This window comes from Triturus cristatus, chromosome 8 (assembly GCF_964204655.1).
Source record: "Triturus cristatus chromosome 8, aTriCri1.1, whole genome shotgun sequence".
NCBI lineage: Eukaryota > Metazoa > Chordata > Amphibia > Caudata > Salamandridae > Triturus > Triturus cristatus.
In genome coordinates, this window is record NC_140591.1 from 1,051,905,182 (window position 1) to 1,051,927,396 (window position 22,215).

The window sequence follows — 22,215 nt, forward strand, 5'->3', positions numbered from 1 at the left end:
TGTATTGTGCGATTCTGTCAAATTCTGCATTTGATTTTATTGTCATTTGGACTGGCTCAACACCTTTGATAAGTCCTATATCTTTACCTGTAAAGTCAGAGTATCCCTCAATTCTCTAGGGGCAAGTACTCACTCGTCAGGAGAGGATACATCTGATTCCTATTGTGAAAGTTTAGAAACAACATCCTCATCATTTGTATGGGATTCATTACCTCTGGATGTGCAATAAATTAAACAATTTAGATTGCAAAGTAGATCACATCCAATCAGATTCACTGTACTTGTGTTACCCATCACAAATCGATGTCAAAGGATCCTATTTTAACTGTAACTGGTTCTTAAATTGGGTCACATAACTTTTTATTTGTAACTCTTTCAACTTGGGTACTTTGTCCTGAGAGGGGAAGGTTTGGAACCTCTACTGTTCTTACAGTAGAGTAGGTAGCACCAGTGTCGACAAGGAATGAGACATGAATCCCATCCACTTCTCCTTTCACATAGGGACTACTCTGGTCTACCTCTTAGGCTGCACCAGGCACACAGTCCTCCTGCCCTCTCAGGCACCGTCATGCTGATGGGTCCTGGTCACTTTCATCCAATTGGATCAAATACTTTAGTGCTGCATTCTGATTCTGGAAAGAATTTCTATTCATCTGCAGGTTTTGATTTGCATTATCTCTTTGTACCTGAAGATTCTGCTGTGGCTTTGGGGTTTTGGGCATTTCCATTTGCTATGACATATCAGAGTTCTGCATTTCCTGTCCTTGCATTTGTTGAGTCTATCCCATGTTGGTTCCTGAATTATTCATAACTGACTTACACTCTTGCTTCCAATTTCCAAATGTTCCGCATGCATGACATAGATTTTCTTCAAAAGCCACACATCAACACTAGTTCTAGGATTTAGAGGATTACCGGGACCCCTACCTTGAGACAGAAAATTCTGGTGGTGAAAGCCATAAATACCCTGCATAATCAGAGCTTGATTATAACCTCCCTGCGCCTGTGCTGAGTTATTATAACCAATCTGATTTTTACCTTTCTGCACCGGCTTTCTCTGGGCAATCATTAATTTCTCTTTAACTCATCTCAATCTTGTCAGCACAATATTTTGCCTGTCGAAAAATTTCACCCATGAACTTACTCTGCGATCAAAGCAATTGTTGTTGAATCATGTTGGAAGTTTCAGGTCTCTAGCCAAATACAATCCTATAAACAAAATGTCCCTCATCCTTTTCTGCAATAGTGTCTGATCCACTATACTGTTTAAAACCTCTACTAATTTCTCGTAAAAGGCACTGATTCTTTCAGTTCTTGAGCCGTCCAGTCAATCTGCATCAATTCAATCTCTTTGGCAGAAGTTTTAGTCATCAGGTGATTTAGTACCTTCTGGCATTTCCTCATTACCACTAGAGATGGTGTTCCTGTTCTAGGATCCCTTTTTGGTTCTGACTCCGGCCATTCCACAGTTATCCTACAATCGGCCCACAAATCTCCTGTAGCCAATATTTCAAATAAAGCATTCAAGTCACTCCACAAAATCTTTGAAATCTTCACAGATTGATCAACTTGTCTGTACCATTCCAGAAGATTTTCTTTCAATTACGGAAATAGTTTGTAAAGGACAAAATGTCTTGTCTTGTCTTTGGCATATGAATATAACCTCCTCCAGGTACTTCTCTCAAAGGGAGCATTTGTATATCTCCTACACTGCCACAAAAATTGTCAGGTGGTGACTGCACTCTAACTCGCTTTGTTTCTTTCTTTTTTTGCCATCCTGCCTTCCCATTTTTCTGCATCCTCCGATTTGCTGATTAATAATATTAATTATTTTTTTATCTGTAATTTCTTTTCTGGTGCTCTCATGTTCTCAATGTCTTTGTCAGTAAAGCCCATCCTGGAAGATTTCTGTAAAATCTTTGTATTTCGAATATCTATCCCATATTTCTGAGCTAATTCAAGCAATCTCTCATAGGTTGAGTTTGCTCACTCAGTAATGTTTTTACAGAGAAACAGTAATTCCTCCTCTTGGCAAATCTCTAATCTTAAAGGGCTAAGTGTTCCCTGAATCATTTCTTCTAATTCAACTTTTAATCGACTCACATCCATGGGTGCTCAATTTTCCTGAACTGAATTTTGGGCTGAACTTGAACCTGTAACCAAATCTGAAGTAATTGCTAAACTAGGAACTGAAGTCGGTGATGGGACTGCATTGATAGCTGAAGCAGGAGCTGAAACTGGAACTATTGCTGAGCTCTAATTATTCGGGGTGCTATAACCTTTAAGTCATTCATCAAATTCTTGAGGAGTAAACCCTGATTGCTCATGTGTATTATTTAAATTTAAACTTCCCTCACTCTAATTTGCACTCATTCCAGGTTGCACATTTTGTACAGAGGCATTTGCAACTGAAATACCCCTTGGCACAGTCATGTCAGAAGCATGATAAATTATTTTAGGAGGTCCACTCGGTTTGGGCCATGAAAAGGGGACACCCCTTCACTATTCTTTGTGTCAGGTCAACTTTTGTCTGATTTGGGACAACATTCATAGCTGCAGCATTATTATTTCGATTCTGAACCATAGGCGTATGACGCAGTGATTTTGTTACCAAGTCTCAGTCTTCCAGGTACTGTATTTACTCCAGTAGTTACAGTCAAATTGTGAGCCATATTTATCTGCAACCCAGACTTGTAAAGGAGCACAACAGGTCCAATAGTAATGAGAACAATCAAAGCATCTGGAGTACGTGAATCAATCAGATTCATAGGGGTTGGCATTTCTGTTCTCCATCTTATAGGAGAAATAAGCATAGCTTCCTTTGGCTCTTCAGGCATTATAGGGGCATTAGGTTTCTCAGCTGGACTAGTATTCATCAAGCCTCCAGTCTGTATCTCAATATCAGGGGGGGGACGATTCATTAATAAATCATTCAAAAGTTTATTACCTATATCGCTCTCTTCTTCCTCATTCTCTGTATGAATGTTGTCTGTCTCTAAATGCTTCTTTTCCTCTCTTCTTTTACCCTTTGCATCTTCCTGAATCTTTGACACCAGATACAATTGTGTTCCATGTCTTACATTTGCTCTCCACATTTTCTGGTGAGAATCCCATCTACTTCTCCATAATGATCCATAGTTCTCCTATATCTCCCTTGGTATTTCTCCTTGTCCTTCTGATAAGCAACATGCTCCCGGGTAATTAAAGCCTTAATTACAGTGGCTCTGTGTGAAGTTGGCCTGGTATATGCTGTCCACTTTTCAAAGTGAGCACCTTGCACCAGTCCTAACAACCCTAATGGTGATTTAAGAGGTCAAAGATAACCTTAGAAAGCTATCCAAGTGGTAGCTGTGGAAAGCGGCCTTCAGGCTTAGTCTTGAAGGAATGTTAAGCAGCTTCTTTTTACCAGAATGCAAACCTATGGTATTCGTTAAATGAAAGGAGAGCCACACAGTAGTTATACAAATATGTATTTATTGATATAGTGCTCTTTAATACGTCACAGTATCTTCTACATGAAGATACTTACAAAGCACACAATACTGTAGCACAGAAACAATAGTAACTAGCACTGATACACAGTGAGCCCCATGGGGGGACCAAACCATTTACTAAAATAGTGGTATAAGAACCACAACTTGAGTCAAGACAGTGTCTAGAGGACGTAGGATCGCTGGGACCCCAAGGAACCAACAAGGTTGACGGGTGCAGTGTGGGAATACGACTGAGTGCTCCGTACAATTCTATGGGAAGTTGCAGTTGAAGTTTTAACGGTTAAGGACCCTTCCCAGTGGACTTCAAAGAAACCCATTGGAAGTTAGGAGGTTGGAGAGCCACCCCACCCGTGGATACTCTAGTATCAGAGTTACCTATCCCATGGGAGCCGGGTGCATGGGTCTGAATTGTCATAGGCAACCACCATCGATCTCAATGGAGGACTTCGAAGAAGAGCCACTGCTGGAAGGAATAAAAGTGTCAGTTGGAATCCTAAGATAGATTCTGGTCAAAGAGTACCTGAAAGCAGAGGGGACAGAGTCTGGGTCACTCAGGAGTGACCAGGAGCTCGGTAGACAAATGCCCACCGATGTAGGTGCTTCGGGTGCGTTGAGGGGTTTCTTGATTCTGCAACCACAGGGACCAGGAGACGTCGAGGACAACCAGGAGCTGGATACAAGCTGCACCCACAAAAGATGTCGCGTGCTGAGGGGTCAGTGTCCGGCGGAAGCATCAACAAGCCTTGGCAATGGCAGACCACGCAGAGGATCAAAGAAGGTTACGGTTCGGACCAGCAAGTTCCGGGAGACTCACCACGGCAAGGGGAGTCTGGGCAGGCCTGGACCAACCAGGGGAACCTAAGAAAAGCAAAGTTGACCCTCAAGTGGACTCCCAAGCCAGAGGCACAGGAGTCGCGAGAGGACCTCAATTGATTTCACCAAACAGCAGCCCACAGAGCACTCGGTATGAGGAGGCCAGAGTTCTTGGTAGGAAATGGTGCCAGAGGTTGAGGCTACTTGGAGCCCAATGTACTTGCTCGGGAAGCGCCAAAAAGCCTATGCACTTGCAAATGAACAGGGTGCACAGGGGTACAGGTATTGCAGCTCCCACGAGGGATTCTGGCCTCAAACTTGGTAAGAGGGCAGCTCAGACCTCGAGGGACGTAGGAACATACCTCCTGTGTTGTTGAATCCTTCAGAGTCCATAGTAGATTAGGAGGAGCAGACCTTTCAGTCGTGATGCGGTGCCTGAGGATGCAGGGGAGCGACGCCTTTAGTCTAAGGGAGATATCTTTTGTTGTCCTTGATGCTCCACAGGCCCTGCACAGAGCTTTTATGGTGCATGGGCACAGACGATGCTTCAGACTGAGAGGGAGACAAAGTCAGTCCCAAACAAAGTCCAGTGTCCAGAGGGTTGATGGTCAGTGGTTTCTGGTTCAGAATCTTCTCCATGTCAAATCTAGGGTCCTGCTGCCAGGTAAGCCCTTTTGTACCCACCGGAGAGGGTTGGACAGATTCAGAGGACCCTCCTATGGGAGGGTCTGGACAGTGGGGAGGTTACTCCCATGTTCTTTGTCCAGTTTCACACCAGAGCAGGAGCTAATGTCTCTCAGGACTGGTTTGAACTGGACCATGCACAGGGACACCAAATGTGCCCTTCATGCAGACTTTAGGTCGCTGGCAAGTGCACCCACCCAGCCCTAATACACTAAATCCTGTCTGGGAGGTGCTCAAACCTCCCTGTGACAGGATGCCGATTGTTCTGCCTTCCCCTGTTCGAGCTTGGCTGAGCAGCAGGAGGGCAGAAATGTGTCTCTGGTCAGCAGCAACCATTTTGTGCTGCCCGGGACAAGAAGGCTGGTACCGGGAACACCAGGGACCCAACGAAGCTTGCTTCTGAGGGGTGGAATCATACCTCTCACACTGGTTACCCTTTTGGGGGTATTACTCCGCAATGTTTGACACCGAACATGATAGAGTTTGTTTCAGCTGTTTTAGAGTTGGTCATCACACAGTCGCATAATGCCACTCTATATGTCATAAATGCTGATTCACTAACAAACCAGGAGACTGGACTCCGTAGGCTGCAGGGGTGTCCTGCTCATGCAGTGGCACACTCTCACTTAGAACCAAACACCCTGCCTTCAGGATTGCTACGGCCTGCCATGGGGTGACTTATAGGTTTTAAGTGCTGTGACCCTTAGATATAGTAAACCTATATCTTAAGTAAGTGGTGCATGCACCATCTTATACAGACTACAGGCCTGTAGTTCCATTTTGCATGGCCTCTCATGGGTGGCATAATACATGCTTCAGCCCATGGGAGGCTTCTGTGGTACCTATGCCCTGGGTACATGGGTACCATATACTAGGGACTGACAAGGGTACCCGAGTATCTAATCTGGAGAGTACCTAAGTACATAACATAACAGTTTAGGGAGAAAGCAGATAAACTGGGGTCCTGATTAGCAGGATCCCAGTCAGACTAGTCAATAACAGTATCACATTTAGCAAAAAGTGGGGGTAACCATAAGAAGCAGATCCTACTTTCCTACAGGCTCTAACAAGATCTTTCATTTCATACATTAATTTCCTTAAATTCTCTAAAATCCTCAAATTACATTTTCCATAATGAGGGAACTGTAAAGTCTCATCTGACTCATTGACGTTATGCGTGAACTGGAGCCATAGACATGGATGTAATCCTTTGTCCATCTTGACAATGTATCCTGGCGTACCCTTAGATTCTACCTTTGCTTTAACAGATTTGGTCTCATATTTCTTTACTAACTTATGAAATGCCTTGTGAAATGGAATTTTTATCCAATTCTGTATTCACAAATAATTTACATAAATCCAGAAAATGTTATTCTGCCACAATTCACATGTTCAGTAACCTCAACCAATGACAGCACGACTCTTATGGCGCAGTCAACCAACCCAATATGACTTTACACCATCAAGCAATCACAGAGCAACACACTGTGACGTCAATCTCACTCCTCACAAAATAGCAATACAATGCAAACAACAAATAAAACTGTTTGCTCCACTAAAGGATATTCACTCTCACAAGGTAACTAAATGTTCTATACTCATTCGCTTCAAATGAAACCTCAACTAGCGGGAAGTCACCCTTAATTGATATAATTATTCCCTGTTCACCTGAGATCAACCACTCCAATCGTTTACCACTACAGCACAAATAGAACCTTTACCAAGGTGTTGTCAACAATGTCTCATGACCAACACCACATAGCATCAGGCAACTTAGGGGCAGATTACGAGTCTGCCAGTCCAGGGAACAGCAGACTTGTGGGAGCGCAGTGATCTCCTAACCGTCCTATTACAGTTAGGGCAATCCGACCGCCATTGCTCCACCACAGCTGCGAGGAAGCTTCCATTCCCTGGTGGTGTTGCAGCAGTCAGGAGGCCACAATATGCTTCGCAGGACCACTGCAGTCCTGCTAAGCATACTAAGAGTTTACTCACCTGCGGTGGTGTCATGGAGGTTCCTACTCCATGAACACCATGGCGGAGAAGAAAACAAAGGAAGTCCATGCATCCACAGGGGGATGCATGCAGGCGGGCAGAACAAGTGACACCCTATATACATGCATCTGAAATCCTGCACACCATGCTATGCAAAAACTGTTTTAGCGTTCCCATTGCAGTGTCCATTTTCAGGGCACTGCCATAGGAGCAGGTGGAAACTCCTAATCTGGTGGGTGGCCCCACCACGCTTTGGGGGTGCAGCGGCAGCGTGGATCCGGCTCCACAGCACCAAAGTCATGACCAGACCCTTACTCAGTGTTATCTACACTGAGACAACCTGTAGCTAAATATCTTGAGATTTTAGAACATGACAAACCCGTTTACAACTTCAGCTTTCAACAAAGAGTCACAATTATACACGATGTGGACTTTAACCCCTTCACTCAACTCAACAACACACAGCCATTTAAAAAATCGCAATCTTAAGCAAAAGCAATAGCAATAGCAATGCTCATCCGTATTAATACTCATACTCCTTTGCTGCTACACGTTAACTGTATCTAGAGTGATACTCCTTCAGCACTCTCAATTATTCTTTTTGCCAAATCAAAACATTTTTGGACTCGTGGAAGATGGCAAAGGACTATTTTCGGCGCCCTACAATCAAACTTCACTAGACATAACCATGGCTATGCTATCAGATGTGTTGCAGCATAAGTGTGGTAAAATATTTTTTATACAATTATTCTCCTTTACAACTCTATTTGTACTGGGTCTTTTCAATTAGACAATCCGCTGTATTTCCATGTACCACAGAAGCAAACATCCTCTGACAAATCTTTCTCCGCTGATAGGAAGGGTGCATTGAGGATTCAAAGTTTATTGCCACGATCAATTTCTTAAGAATTTCAGTTAAGAATATCCCAGCTTGTATAACAGCGCCACCCATTTAAGTAGGCTTTTCCAGATGATTATCATCACAATCAATTACAGAATTACAGAGTCCCACCACTATTAAGGTGGAAAGAATAGTACGTTGTCTAACAGCTCATGTCCTATGAAGATGGGAAAAGGGTTCAAATTGAAAGCCCATTAAGGGCGAGTCCAATTGCCTAAACCAAGAAATAAAAGGAATGAAAAATGGAAATGTTTCAGCAAAGAAGGTTCAATCCATCAACTACTGACTGTAGAATCAATAAGGCAGTCCAAAATGAAGAGAGAAATTCATAACAAATTAGTCAGCATAGCATCCACTCACACGGGTAAAAGGAAAAGTATGGTATTGCTCCTCCTTTGTGGTTTCTTCTTTTATAAAGTCTCTAGTAATTTCCAGTGATGTGACATCACACCACCATCGGAACGCTGTTGTGTGCTCAAATCCACATAATGTCACCTAGAATACTTGCAATAGTGAGATGTTTTTCCATACTGGTCATTTGAAACTAAAGATTCATAGGCCTAGTATAGGTAAAAAAAGGAAACAAAGTAATCATCTCATAGCAATACCTGAAATTCTGCTCCCACATGAATATTTCACTGTGAACTTTGAAGAAACATTCAAGAATGTCGGGGTGTACACATGAGCAGGACACATAAAGCAACATTTCAGTAGTGGAAACTGTACCATTGTGTTAGGCCAGGGAAAAGGCCAGCACTAGAAAAAAACAATTCACAAATGCCTTAAAGATAGCATCACACGCTTAAATGAAATGAGCTCTAAACTAACATAAAGTATAATGTAATAAATCAATTCAAAATAGAGATTATGTCGGAGGGAGGATTTATTACAGGACAAGGAAGCTAGGGGCGTTACTCAGAGCCCCGGGAGCTACCACAGAACTGGGCAGGAGAGTGAGTCAGGGACAAAAGGGGCACCTTAATTTGGGCAGGGGTGCCTGGGAACGCTCGCTCTAGAATTGAAGAAAACAGACATGTGAGACATGGAATTTGAGGTAGAACACAATAGCAGTTTAATGAGAAGATGCAACTTCAAAGAAACCGCAAATCAGAGACACAAAATACAGAATTCATATAATCACATGTCCATTCTCTCCGTATCAGATTGCCTGAGAGAAGGAAAGCATTTTAGGAGACAAGTTATACCTAGGAGATATGTTTCAGAGTACAAGAACTCTATTACCTAGGAACTCTCACGTCTACTCTAGAGCTAGCATTCCTGCAATTTTGAATGAAACAAATACATTTTGATCAAATATAAAAAGACAATAACTAAGCATAACAGTACATTTCATATAGGTGAACACAACACAATGCTAAGCAGGCGCAGAAGCAAACACAAGAGCCCCTAAGAACTCTTGGGGAAACCTACGGAATCTGTCTGTCACCTACATACAGACAGCGAGGTAATCCGTTAAGGTGTCTGCGTGCTCTCCTTATATACTAAATTTTGGGCTGCTTCGCACGCAACTCTTACCCAAAAATAAACCTCGTCTGCAGAATTTCACCAGACATGTCGTCATTTACCCACTTAATGCTGACAATGAACTAGGTGAAAAGGTCAGTTTCTCAGGCCAATCGCTTGTCGTAAATTACACAGAGCAAGCAGAAACTATAAGTAGACATTGTGCGCAAAAGCGAAAAATACAAACAGATATTGTGTTCAAATCGAATATATACATACATAAATCCTCTCAACTTAAGCTCTGCGGTTGCCACTTCCTGAAATGCGGGAAACCTGCCCAGGAAGCAAGTGCTATGCCAGGATGCAGCTTACTGTATGTTGAAGTGTCAAGAGGATGCTGAACTTTTGGTACCGACCGGGTAGGGTGGGGGCTACCAGCTTGGAGGCAGAAAGCTTCGCAGAAAGAGGAACTGAATCTGCGTTGGGTCAGAGTTGGGTCAGACCTGCCATCAGCCTGCGATGCACTAAAATGGCAGAGCCACGGTCAATTTAACAAAGGCCTATATAACATATAAAAGGGCCTACATAGCACGGGCAAGTGGGAGGGATGTCTCAGGACAACTATATGGGACAATCAGTCCCTTTCTCATTTCCCTCCTCTTGTTCATCTTTAATGAACACCATTCGTACAGCATACTTAGCTGGCGGTGGGGGGAGTGGCCATGTGGCGTCACGAGGAGAAAGCCCTCCCTCACTCCTATTCGGGCCTGCTTCTATTTCTCCCTGTGATTCCTCTTTATCCCCAGCCATTATCTCATATGGGTGTACTAAGTCTTTCCTTGAGGGAAGTGGGGGGCTTCCAGGCACCTGGGGCTGATAACACCTACTAAGGGAAGCTTGTGACGCGTTGGACCCAGGGATGGTGAGCTCTACTATGTCCAGCCTAGTTACTTCTTCCCCATCCCCCTGTTCAGTGCGTATTCCAGTGTACTCCCCTGAGCTTGCGTAGTTCATACCAATTACCGTAGAACTGAATCTTTTCACACAATGTATTAGAATCTGTACACCACAACACAACAGCAACAGCACACAAATTATAGGCATCATAAGTTTTAGTACAGCAGACAGCCATGAAGGCATCCAGTCAAAACTGAACAAATTATCAAAAACGTCTGCTTCAGCACCTCCTTCCTCATGCATCTGTCTCCCCAAAGTGTCCAAGTCTTCGATGGCTTTTGTAAGTGTTCCGTTGTCCGCATCATTAGCCAAAATGAAAGTACAGCAGGATTTCCCCACTCTTGCACATACACCACCACTCATCGCAGTCAGCTGATCTAGAACATATCTGTGCTCTAGAACCATAAGTCTCAGAGGTCTCAGTTCTTCTTTCACGGCGTTGAACCCATCACGGGTGTTGTTGACGAGCTGCATCAGTTCGTATCGCGTCACTTGGAGCCAGCGAGCATTGGCTTTTGTCTGGAACATGGGGACAGCGCCCCCAAAGAATAGTTCAGCTTCGTTGAAAAGGAGGAAATCTCTTGGAATCTCGTGAATTGGACCACTCGAGAAGTATTCCTGAAGGCTCCTTTTTCGGTGGTGGAGCAGGGTGACATCACCTGTCATTGGGTGGGTATGGATGCGGGAAATGTTAGATGCTGGTACAACCAGGTGTAGTTCATGCATCATGACCATGGAACACAGTCCTTTCCAGTGGGGTGGCAGCTGCAGATAAATGTGTTCACCGCAGGCCCAATAGATGTCCATGAGGCTGGAGGTGCCGTACTGAAGGTCCGAATTAAAAATTGTGCTGCTGCAGTTTGTGTTGCGGCCCACAGAGATCGTTCCGTTACCTAGGAAACAAAGGAGAGGAGACTTTAGCTTGTATGCTTTCTTTGGTTGGTATCTTGTACCCTCATTGAAAGTGTATCTTCTAGTCTCTTGTGCCCATATCTCAGCGCACTCCTCCCCAATCTTCTTATCAACACGATGTGTGTCATTTTCCTTCACAATTGCATCCCCTAAGGAGGCTGCCTTACACACCAAGTCATGTGGGCCATTCCACCTGCCGTTAAAATAAATGTTGGCCTGCAGGCGCAATATTGGCCTCCACTGACAAGGGCACTGGGAATCATTATGGTAGGCTTGGCGATGCACTGGTGAGTGACATTTTGACGGGGGTGTTGGGAAGGCGAAGTACCCTAGTCTCCTAAAGTTGTATCTCCAGACCTCCAACAGGCCGATGGGCATTTCCATACCACGGTAAGCCTCTATCCTCCTTTCATACTCTGATGGATTTGTTATCACTGTAAATGTAACATACTTGTCATCCCACTCTGTAGCATTCACAAACACACCATCTATTGTGGCTGAGTGGAGCTGTATCTGACCATGTATGCGACAAAGAAACAGATGTAGGAGACATTTGGCAGTGGGTGGTGGCACTTCTCTGGGAAATATCAATTTGTCTGCGCCTACAGCATGAGGGATGTGAGAGCACACAAAGCAGGATTCATTCGTGACCTTCCTCCCGACCTCCCTCATGTCTCTATACCACATGTTGTCAAACAGTGCATTGTGAACCCCATTATCCTCTGATATCTTATCAGTGCGCTGGGAGGGGGAACCAGGCATGAAATGCTGGTCATAGGTGAACACAACTGTGTCCTGAAGTTTACTAACCCAGTCTGCTACTGGCGGGGCCACTGCTTGCTTGTGAGTGTTACGTGGCGTATACCTGGCAGGTGCCTTTATGCCTCTGACAATCAATTCACTCCCAACACTTCGCTTGTTCTGGCGGGCCTTTTTATGAGTATCTGGCACATGGGCATTCAAGGTGATATCCAGTACCATATCCCATTCTGTTGGGTTAGCAGGCGGTGTGGATGGTACCAGAGTGGGCGGTGCATAGGTGTCAGGAAGTGTCTCAGACTGGGGTTGTCCTAGGGTGGATCTAACATCGCTAGCTGTACCTCCCCTTCTCTCTGGATACACCACAACCCAATCAAATGCAATTACTGCAATCAAAAATGCAACAAAGAGAATACCAATTACTGTACATATCTTTTTCAGTGAAAGCGAGGAACGTCTGTTACTGTGTCTCAGTCCATAGATGGCCATGCGATCTTCATACTCCTTCTCTTGGTTAGACCATGGAAACATGATGCCCTCCTCTCGTCCATAGTTCAGGCCTGGGATGGTGCCGGGTGGATCCTCACGTGGCTCCGATGTATCCATGCCTTCCTTTCGGCTATTCGGACTGCAGTGGGTGAAGAGTCTATGACCTGATAGGGTCCTTCAAATTTAGGATCTTTCCACTTCCGGACTTTTTTCTTTACGAAGATTATTGTCCCAGGGCAAATAGGTGGAAGTTCATCAGAAATAGAGCCCTTGTTCTGTGTCCTTGATATCTGAATAGAAAGGAACTTTGCAGCACGAGTTAGTGCACACAAGTAATCAAACAGTTCAGCTTTCACAATCTCAGAAGACATTTCAGTGTCTACTTTAGGTCTGGTGGAGGGAACAACCACATTCATTGATCTGCCCGTGACAAGCTGGTGAGGTGTAAGGTGATGGTCAGAACTGGGAGCATTTCTGAGTGTGAACAGAGCAATGGGAAGGCAATAGAGCCATTTCTTTCCAATTGTGGCACTTATCTTACTGATTTTGGCTTTGAGCAGGCCGTTAAGGCGCTCACAAATACCATTGCTTTGTGGATGATAGGCTGATGTCAACTTATGTTTTATTCCTAACATTGAGGTAATTATGGCAAAGATATCATTTGAAAAATGGCGGCCATTGTCACTTCGAATAGCATCCGGTAATCCCCAGCGACATATGACCTCACGAAGCAAAAAAGTAGCTGCGGCCTTTGCGTCACAATGGACACATGGTCCAGCTTCAATCCACCTTGAAAATGGGCATACCACTACAATGAGGTACCTGTAATTGTTGCATCTGTCAATCATGTCTATGTAATCAATGTGGAGTTCTCTAAAGGGACCTTTGGGCCTTGGTATTGTTGAGGCAACTGTCTTCATAGTTGGGTTAGGTGAATATTGTTGACAAATGAGGCACTGATGAACGAAGAGTTGTATCTGCTCATATGCATTGGGGATGAACCACTCTGTCTGCAAAGTTGTGGACATGATATCACGAGGGACATGTGTCGGAAGGTGTAACTGAGTGAGCGCTACTTGTAATAGTGCCTGTGGCATAACTGGCTTCCCTGTCATTGTCTGTCTGTAAATGAAATCTGAAACATCTTGTTGCACTCCTCTCTTCTTCCATAGCTCTTTCTCTTCAGGAGGGGCACTCTCCTGTATTTCTCGTAGGTGTAGTTGTGCAATGATATCATATTGCTGTGTATCATCTATAGTGTATGGAAGTGTTGGATCAGGGGTATCTGAGAGCAACGATTCACTTGTGTCATCTACTGTACTTTGTGTATCTACCTGTACTATGACGGATGCATCTTGAGCAAACAGAATGGGGGCACAGGTATTTTGCTCTGTCACTTGAGATGGTGCAGGTCGGGGCCCTCTGGCAGCTGTTTTAGCAGCCCAATCTGCCATGGCATTTCCTCTGGAAACAAAATCTTGGCCATTTGTGTGTGCAGTACACTTTACTACAGCCACTTCTGCTGGTAATGTTAATGAATCTATTAGTTCCTCAAGTAACTGTTTGTGCATTACAGGTGTGCCATCAGTTTTAAGGAAGCCACGCCTTTTCCATCTCAGGATGCTGGAATGTGTTGTCGTGGTGACATATGCAGAATCTGAGTATACAGTAATCCTCTTATCAGCTCCATGTTTGAGGGCTGCAATCAAAGCTACCAACTCTGCTGCCTGCGCTGAATAATGTGATGGCAATGCTATTTGCTGTACGATGTCTAGAGAGTCAGAGGAGTCTCTCTGTTGTGCTCTGACCACTGCAGCACCTGTGTATCTTATTCCTGTCTCTTGATCAATGGTAGAGGAACCGTCAACAAAGTAAATTACACTATCTGGCAATGGGTCTTCTTTCGCTGTTCCTGACTCATCTGGACAATATGTGGCACAGTCATGACTGTCATCATCAGTGGTGGCAATAGGATGAACAAAGAACGTGGCAGGGTTCACAGTATGACATTTAACAACCTTCAAGGATGGTAATGACAGTATCACTTCATATCCTGACACTCTTTGTGTAGTAAGAGTTGTTTTAGCTTTTTGTATCACTGCGAATACTGCATGCTCAGTGTACAGTGTCAGAGGGGACCCCATGACTATGGGGGTGCTTTTCTCAACAGCAAATGCTGCGGTTGACAAGGCCTGCTCACAAGGATAATGGCCTTTCATTACCGAATCTAACATGCCACTGAAGTATGCAACGGGTTTGTGGCCCATGGGGTACTTCTGGGTGAGGACTGCTGTCATGACCTGTCCATTACAGTGAGTGAATAGATAGAACTCTTTTGTGTAGTCAGGAGAGCCTAACACAGGTGCGTTTGTAATCTCATCTTTCAATTTGGCAAAGGCTGACGTCATTTCAGGTGTCCAGTCAATCTTATTATGCCTGTCTTTGGCCGTTTTGACAGCTGTCAGGAGTGGTGCAGTGATGGTGGAATAGTCAAAAACCCATTGTCTAACGTAGTTCACTAGTCCTAGGAACTTTTGCATGTCCTTAACTGACTGGGGTTCAGGAGTGCTTCTTATTGCCTCTACTCTTCCTGGGGTAACTTTTCTCCCTGATGCTGAGATTAGCTGTCCTAGGTACTGTACTTCTTCCTGACAATATTGGAGTTTCTGTTTGTCTACTTTGTATCCTCTCTGTGCCAATGTTGTAAGCAGAGCAACTGTATCCCGTCGGCACTGCTGCTCAGTGGTGCTACAGAGGAGTATGTCATCAACATATTGTAGCAAGGTGCTGTCACATTGGAAATTTGACAAGTCATCTTTGACAACTCTGTTGAATACACTGGGGGACTCACAGTACCCCTGGGGCAGTCTTTTATATGTGAATTGCCTACCTTGGAACGAGAAAGCAAATAAGAACTGGCTGTCTATGTGTAGAGGGACACTAAAAAATGCATTCTTCAGGTCAATGACGGAAAAGTATTTAGTGTCAGGTGGGATGTTGGTAAGTATCACTGAAGGGTCTGGGACGATGGGAAACTCTGGGATCACTATGCTGTTAATTGAGCGTAGGTCATGCACTAATCTCCATTGATTAGTCTTCTGTTTCCTCACCGGAAAAAGGCACGTGTTACACGGCGAGATACAGGGGTATATCACACCTTGATGTAGCAGCGCTTGTATGGTAGGGGCAATTCCCTCCTCTGCTTCCCTAGACAAAGGGTACTGGCGCACTCTGGGTAGCAGGGCACCTGGTTTCAGTGTTACCCTGAATGGCGCAGCTGATTTAATGAGCCCCACATCATTGGGACCTGTTGTCCAAAGAATGCTTGGTACCTGAGCTAAGTCTGAGTCACGGGTAGCATCGAATACTTCGGGCGGTGTTGGAGTTCTAATCTCAACTGTCACCGACAAAGGCACTGGATTTTGATAAATAATCTCCACTTTGGAATATTCCTCAGGATCTCCAAATAGTTGGTGATCTGAAATATTCCTTACTTGATGTCTAGGTTCAATGAAAATGACACAGGCCCATGTGTGGGCATTGTCGTCTAGTGCTAAGAAAGCTCCATACGTGGGTGTTATTTCAAGACAGTGTATTCCTAGGATCATATTTTTGTCAGGCACAGGCATGTTCTGTGACTGTGGACGAAAAAGGAATTCTTTGGGAAGTTGGACGGTGCGCCCATTCATCTCTGGTGTATTGGCAACAACAATGTGTACCGCTGTGGAGAATGCTTGCTCATCCATTGGGCGGGCTCTTATCTCATCTCTCAGGGAGGAATCCACAGTGACAGCCATCATCCTGCACATCGATGTACCAGGAATGGAACAAGTCATTGTACCGTTCTCTTTAAAACTAATTGTCATATTTAATTTGGCCATGAGGTCTCGTCCCAAGAGATTTACTGGGGACTGTGTTGAGTAGAGCAAGCGTTGCTGAATACATTTACCTCCTATTTCCATTGGTACTGGTTTGGTAAAAGGGACCCTTATTATTGCCCCAGAGAAACCCTGTGTGTCTGCGCTCTGGTTGGAGATGGGCAGTACTCCTTCCCTGATGCAGGAAAACGTAGCACCTGTGTCAACCATAAAACTATAAGTTTTGTTGTTTATCGTGACATACACAACTGGGTCCTCTCTGATATTTGTGAGGCACGATAACACGGGACACACTAGAGTTGTCTGTGGGCTGTCCTAACTTGAATATCCTCCAGCCTGGTACTGCTGGATGGTGCCCTGTGAAAAGGGATTGGTGGTGGGCAGTATCGTGGCTCCCTGAGGCACAGGAGCTTGCGTCTGTGGCACCATTTGGTAAACAGGCATCTGTGGCTGAAGTAGCTGTGGCTGTGCTTGTTGGATCTGGGGCTGCACTTGGGCTATCACAGGTGTCTGTAATTGTACCTGCTGCAGCATTGGCTGCTGTGCTGGGGAAGGGGAAGGATAGGAATATACTGCTTGAGGCGGCAGCGGCTGCTGCTGCTGGTAGTATTGTACTGGCACTTGAGCTTGTTGTGGATTTCCTCTACCTACTGACCTCCCTTCATCCCGCATCTTCATATGACATTCCCTCACATAATGTCCTGGTCGCTGACAGTAGTAGCACACTCGTGCTCCTGGCTGTGGTGCAGGTCTTTGGAAGCCTAATCCTCTACCTCTCCCCCGCATCCCAGTATTTGCATACCTCATTTGCTCATTACCATAATACTGCTGCTGTTGCTCATTGGTGCATGCCTGTTGTTGCACACCATTATTGAAGGGCTGTGCCTGTATGTTTGGTGCAGCTACTTGTGTGTTACCTCCTAGTGCAGTCTGGGCATCTTGTGGGAAATTAGTGACAGCAGTCATCTGACTCACTGGTGAAGCCACCATCATTGTATCAGGGGTCTCCCTTTTCTTAAGTTTTTGCTGCACTAATTTAGCTGCTGCATTTTCAATAGCTAACAACCTTTTCTTCTCCTGTTCCTGCTCCTTTTTGCAAAAATGAATGATGTGGTGTTGTATCTCTGGCCATGGTTTGCACTCCATGGCTACTATTCCATCTAATTTGTCCTGTACTGCAGTGGGCAGTCCCTTTTTTACTGTGTGGTAAAAGAACCTACAATTACCCCCTGTCACATCCCATTTTTCTCCCAATTCCTGATGCCATTTCTCCTTCATTCGTGAAATGTACTGTGCTGGATCTTCATTGCTTTGCATTGTCTGTGACATCAAAGAGCTGATGTCAGGAACGTCAGGAAACTTCCTACGCAATTCATTCCATAGGGGTGATCTAATCTTATTGAAGGGGTTACCGTCACACTGTGTATTAGTGGTAGACAGTCTTGTGTCAATGCGTGTAAACATGTCCTCTGCATCCTCTCCAATCAAGGAGGTGAGCAGACTCTTTACATCTCCAATAGCCAATGGAACACCTGCAGTGTGTTTCTCAAAGGCCTGTATCCATTTTCCTGCACCCTCTGTGAGAGGTGGGAGTTGTTTCTTTAAATTGTCCTTGTCCATTAGTGACCAAGGAACATAAAGGGGGGGATCTTTAACATTTTTAAATAACAGGGGTAGCTGGCGTGTCACCCCTGTGGGCCTTGTGTTGTCATATCTACGTGCGTATTTCTGCCAAACTCTTAGGCCCTTGCTCATATAATCGTAATCCCAATCGTCATCTCCTGCCCCCTGCAGAATACATTCCTCAGCTGTGGCCATGTCTTCTGGTTCAAATGACCCATCCCGAGGCCAGACATTCATTTGAGGTGCATTAGCTTCTGTCCAACCTGCTAAATTATCTGAGAATGGATTGACATAATAGTCAGTCCCTTCCCCAAGTATCACTATCTCATTTGGCGTCAGACCATTGGTCATTGACGGCAATGGCCTGTTAGGGGCCATGTGATGCAGAGTTCTAGATCTTGTTGTTCTTAGCGTTGCAGTACCTGATACATCATAATCTTGTGGGATGTCATCAGGCCGCCCATGGCTACCTTGCACTGCAAGTCTCTCTCTCTCTGTCCTTCTCTGCCTTCTCCATCTTGTTTCTGCCCGTTCGAGCACACTTGGTAGATCAAGATTATCAAGGTCCATCTGTTGTGCATCTGGCCTGCGTGGTGTGACTACTGGAGGCACTACCTGAGGTATGTGTATAGATGGGGGCGTGACAGTTGTTGGCAGAGCTTGCGGTGTACTTGGGTTGATCATCAGAGGAGCTGCTGGGTTACTCTGAGGTGGGGCTGGGGCTATGCTTTGGACTTCCTGGTGGAAGTCTATCCATGGCTCCTGCTGTGGGGGGATCATTGGGACCCCACCACTACGTGAACCCACCAGGCCTGCAGCTCCAGCCAATTCACTTAGTGTTGGTGGCTGCCTTCTTCTAAATTGGCCTAAGCCACCCATTAGTTCAGTGAGTTGATCCTCTACCCTGTCCACTTGTAATGATAACCGCTGTATTGCTGCGGGGTGGCCAGTAGGACTCCCTGAATGTTGCTCGTGTGATGTGTCCCCTGATTCTCTATCTGTTCCTTGGTGTAAGTTGTGCTCTGTTCTCCATCTACTAATGTCCGCCTCAGTGATTATTTCTGGGCGAAATTGTTCACTATCTCTGTTTCTTCCATTGAATTGAAGCAAGTACTCTTCCTCTCGCTTGGGACCTATGTTAAGGGGTCGCCACCCGTTATGGTGTGCCTGTGTATTGCTGTGCTGCTGGCCAGGGGAGAGGAATGGGCCATAGTGTCTAGTCCTTGTCTCTAAGGGCTCGCTATTGTCAGTGACAAATGTAGGCGCTGTAGGGTTAGGCCTAGGAAACGGCAAGTGGGAGCTGTGCTGTGAATCACCAGAGGCTCCATCACTCTCTGAGCCCTCTTCCTGCTGGTGAGCTGCAGAGTTGGGTGCTGGTGTCAGTTTTATTGTGAATAGCGCATCAATCTGACCTGGCATTCCTGATGTTGCACACTGCACCCCTGGACTTTGGGAGCTTAGTGTTACCTGGCCCTGCGCATTCCCTGGCATGCTGTTTGGTGAATCTTCTGAGGGATCTGAAGCAGAAATATCCTCATGTCCTACAGCTGCCTGTTCATTTAAATTAGGCTCTAAGTCAGCCTTAACAACTCGCTCTGTATACATGCCATCTGCGTCATAGGCTGGTGGCGGTGCGGTAGGTACTGGGGCCTTTTCATCATTGTCCTTAAAGACTCTCCACAGAGCTAGGGTTTCTTTACGTTTATCTAGTTTGTTCCCAGAGTACTTCCCCTCCAGGAACGTTTGAGCATGATCTAGTACTGCCCTATCGAAGGTACCCTCTTTTGGCCAAGGGTGTAGCATAGTCTGTGTGAGCTTGTGCAGCTCTCCACAATGTTTTCTAATACGCTTCCCCTGAGTAGCAAAATTCTTCATCACGTGTTCTAGTGGTGTTGCCATTATTCTCTAGCGTTGTGTGTATTCAGAAATAACAGTATACCTCCACTGGGTGTCACCTATCAACCTGCCACAGATGTGTTGTTATTTATACCCTAGGGTATTGTGTGGGTTGACTTATTTCTGACCACAAATAAACAATGTTATTCTTTTGGTAACAGGCGGTTCTGTAAGTATCCCCACAGTAATGGGTAATGTGTTATAGGAGGACGTCCCTGTAACTGCTCTATGATACTTAATGAGGGCTGCTGCTGCAGCTGCACATGCAGCTGCTGGGCGTGATGCTCACAAACCAGGGGTAAGTTGGGGTCGTTAAGTGCCTGCAACAATATCCTGTGCTGTTCACAGCCTAATACGTCGCTAGTGATTTGTGTGATTTGTGACCCTTCCTGTTGTTCCAGGTGGCTGTCGCCTGGAGGAGACGGTGTGAATAGAGGGGATGGTGTAAGTGATTCTTGGTGAGCGAGATCAGGGCTCCCCAGCTGGGTTAATGCCGTGGAGGAGTCTCTAGCAGCACACGGCGTCGGAGGGGACACTAGTGGCGGCTGCAGCAGTGTATCTGGAGCGTCTTCCACAGAGGGGGTGCTCTGTGGCAGCTCAAGTACAGGGTCTGGGTTCAGGGTAATGGGTCTACAGGTAGGCACTGGGAGGCGCAGCTGCACTAGGTGTAGTGAAGATACCTTTACCTCAGTGCCATGTGCTAGTGTGATTCCCAGCAACTTCCACGCTCTGGCTATCAAGGCACTTTGTCGCCTCCCAAAAGTTGCTATAGTCTGTTCGCCAGGATTGTGCACCGCTATTATTCTGTCATTTAGTATGTGCAGAACTATCCCAACTGACTGATGTTCACTATTGCTCATCTGTATCCCTTAGTACTCTATATTAATAAATATATATATATACTGCTCTCCTTATGTGTCAGTAGTCAGGGTGATCATATATTAGCTCGTCCCCCAATGCCTCTTTAATGGTTAAATAAAATGCCTCTTTAATCTCCCGTTTATCTGGACCGTTATAGACTCCTTCTGGTGAGAAGTCAGGAAACTGCAGGGCACCAGGATGTTCACCAAGGCAATAATGAAGGACCTTGCTTCGCAGGGGGTTACGGGGCCAGGAGCTAGTGACCTCAGTCAGTGTTTCTAATCCTGGCACTATCATAGAAATTTGCACATATATGGTGTCTGCGGTTCTATAAGTTCTGTAACCAAATATTCTATTCATCTGTGTACCTATGCTGTACCTCAAACCTTAGTGACACCTAGTTAATGTTAGCAGCACTAGAAATGTTCAATGGTTTGGAAAAAAGGCAGCACTAAATAATATACTTGTAACAATTGTGGCGCAAAAACATTCCAAATACAAAACACAAAACTTTCAATAAAACGAAAATCACTACGGTTATCAGTGGCAGATCAATACATGTGGGAGTACAAACAACAGAAAAGCATTGACATTCCTCCCTAGTTATTGAATCTCACTAACAAACCAATCTTCTACATTTGACAGTGATCTTCTGTTACAATAATAACCCTACCTAGCGGGTCTTATCCTAATAAAAACGATACAGACCAGTCAACATCAATTTAACATCATGTCCTTATACATTCAATATACATCTGCATATCATAAAACATATCATCAAATCTGCATATCATAAAATATATCATCAAAAAAAGATACAAATAACAAAATAACTGTGCACGTAAATATGGCCTTACTAAAAGCAGCTTCTGTGTCAGTCAGTGACCCTTACTGCAGTGCCCATATAAGCACCAACCACAATAAAGTGCAATTGCTTCACTTTAATGAGCCTCTGTATGCATTATCAGACGGTAACCTGAAGTCATGCAGTCATGAAATTCTACATGTGTTTCACGAAAGAAGTAAGTCAGGCACGTTCAGAGTGTCTATTCTCAGACAATGACTGCATACCTTGCCCTCTGAAGGACAAGAATAGAACACGTGCTTTCTATTTACAAATGGCGCACGCACAAAAGGGAAACTGTCACAGAACTACCAAAAACTCATAACATCCAATAAACCAACCCGGGGAACCTCTTAAAATCCTCATAAACCAGGCGATATCCGTTATCCAGTAGCTAAGTGGACCGACAATATCCAACCTCTTTCCTACCTTGTATTGATGTAGGAGAGCCTCCACTGTATCCACACAGCACTCGGTGGAGCACTTTTTTATTGCTGAAAGAATACGATAGTAAATCGTATCTCTCCTTCTCTTCTACCAGGCCGACCCGTAGCCCCCTGGTAAAGAGGCGCTCTCTGTTTCACTATATACAGAGAGACCCAACAGCAAGCTATACCAAAAAGAATAGCATTGAAAAGACTGCAG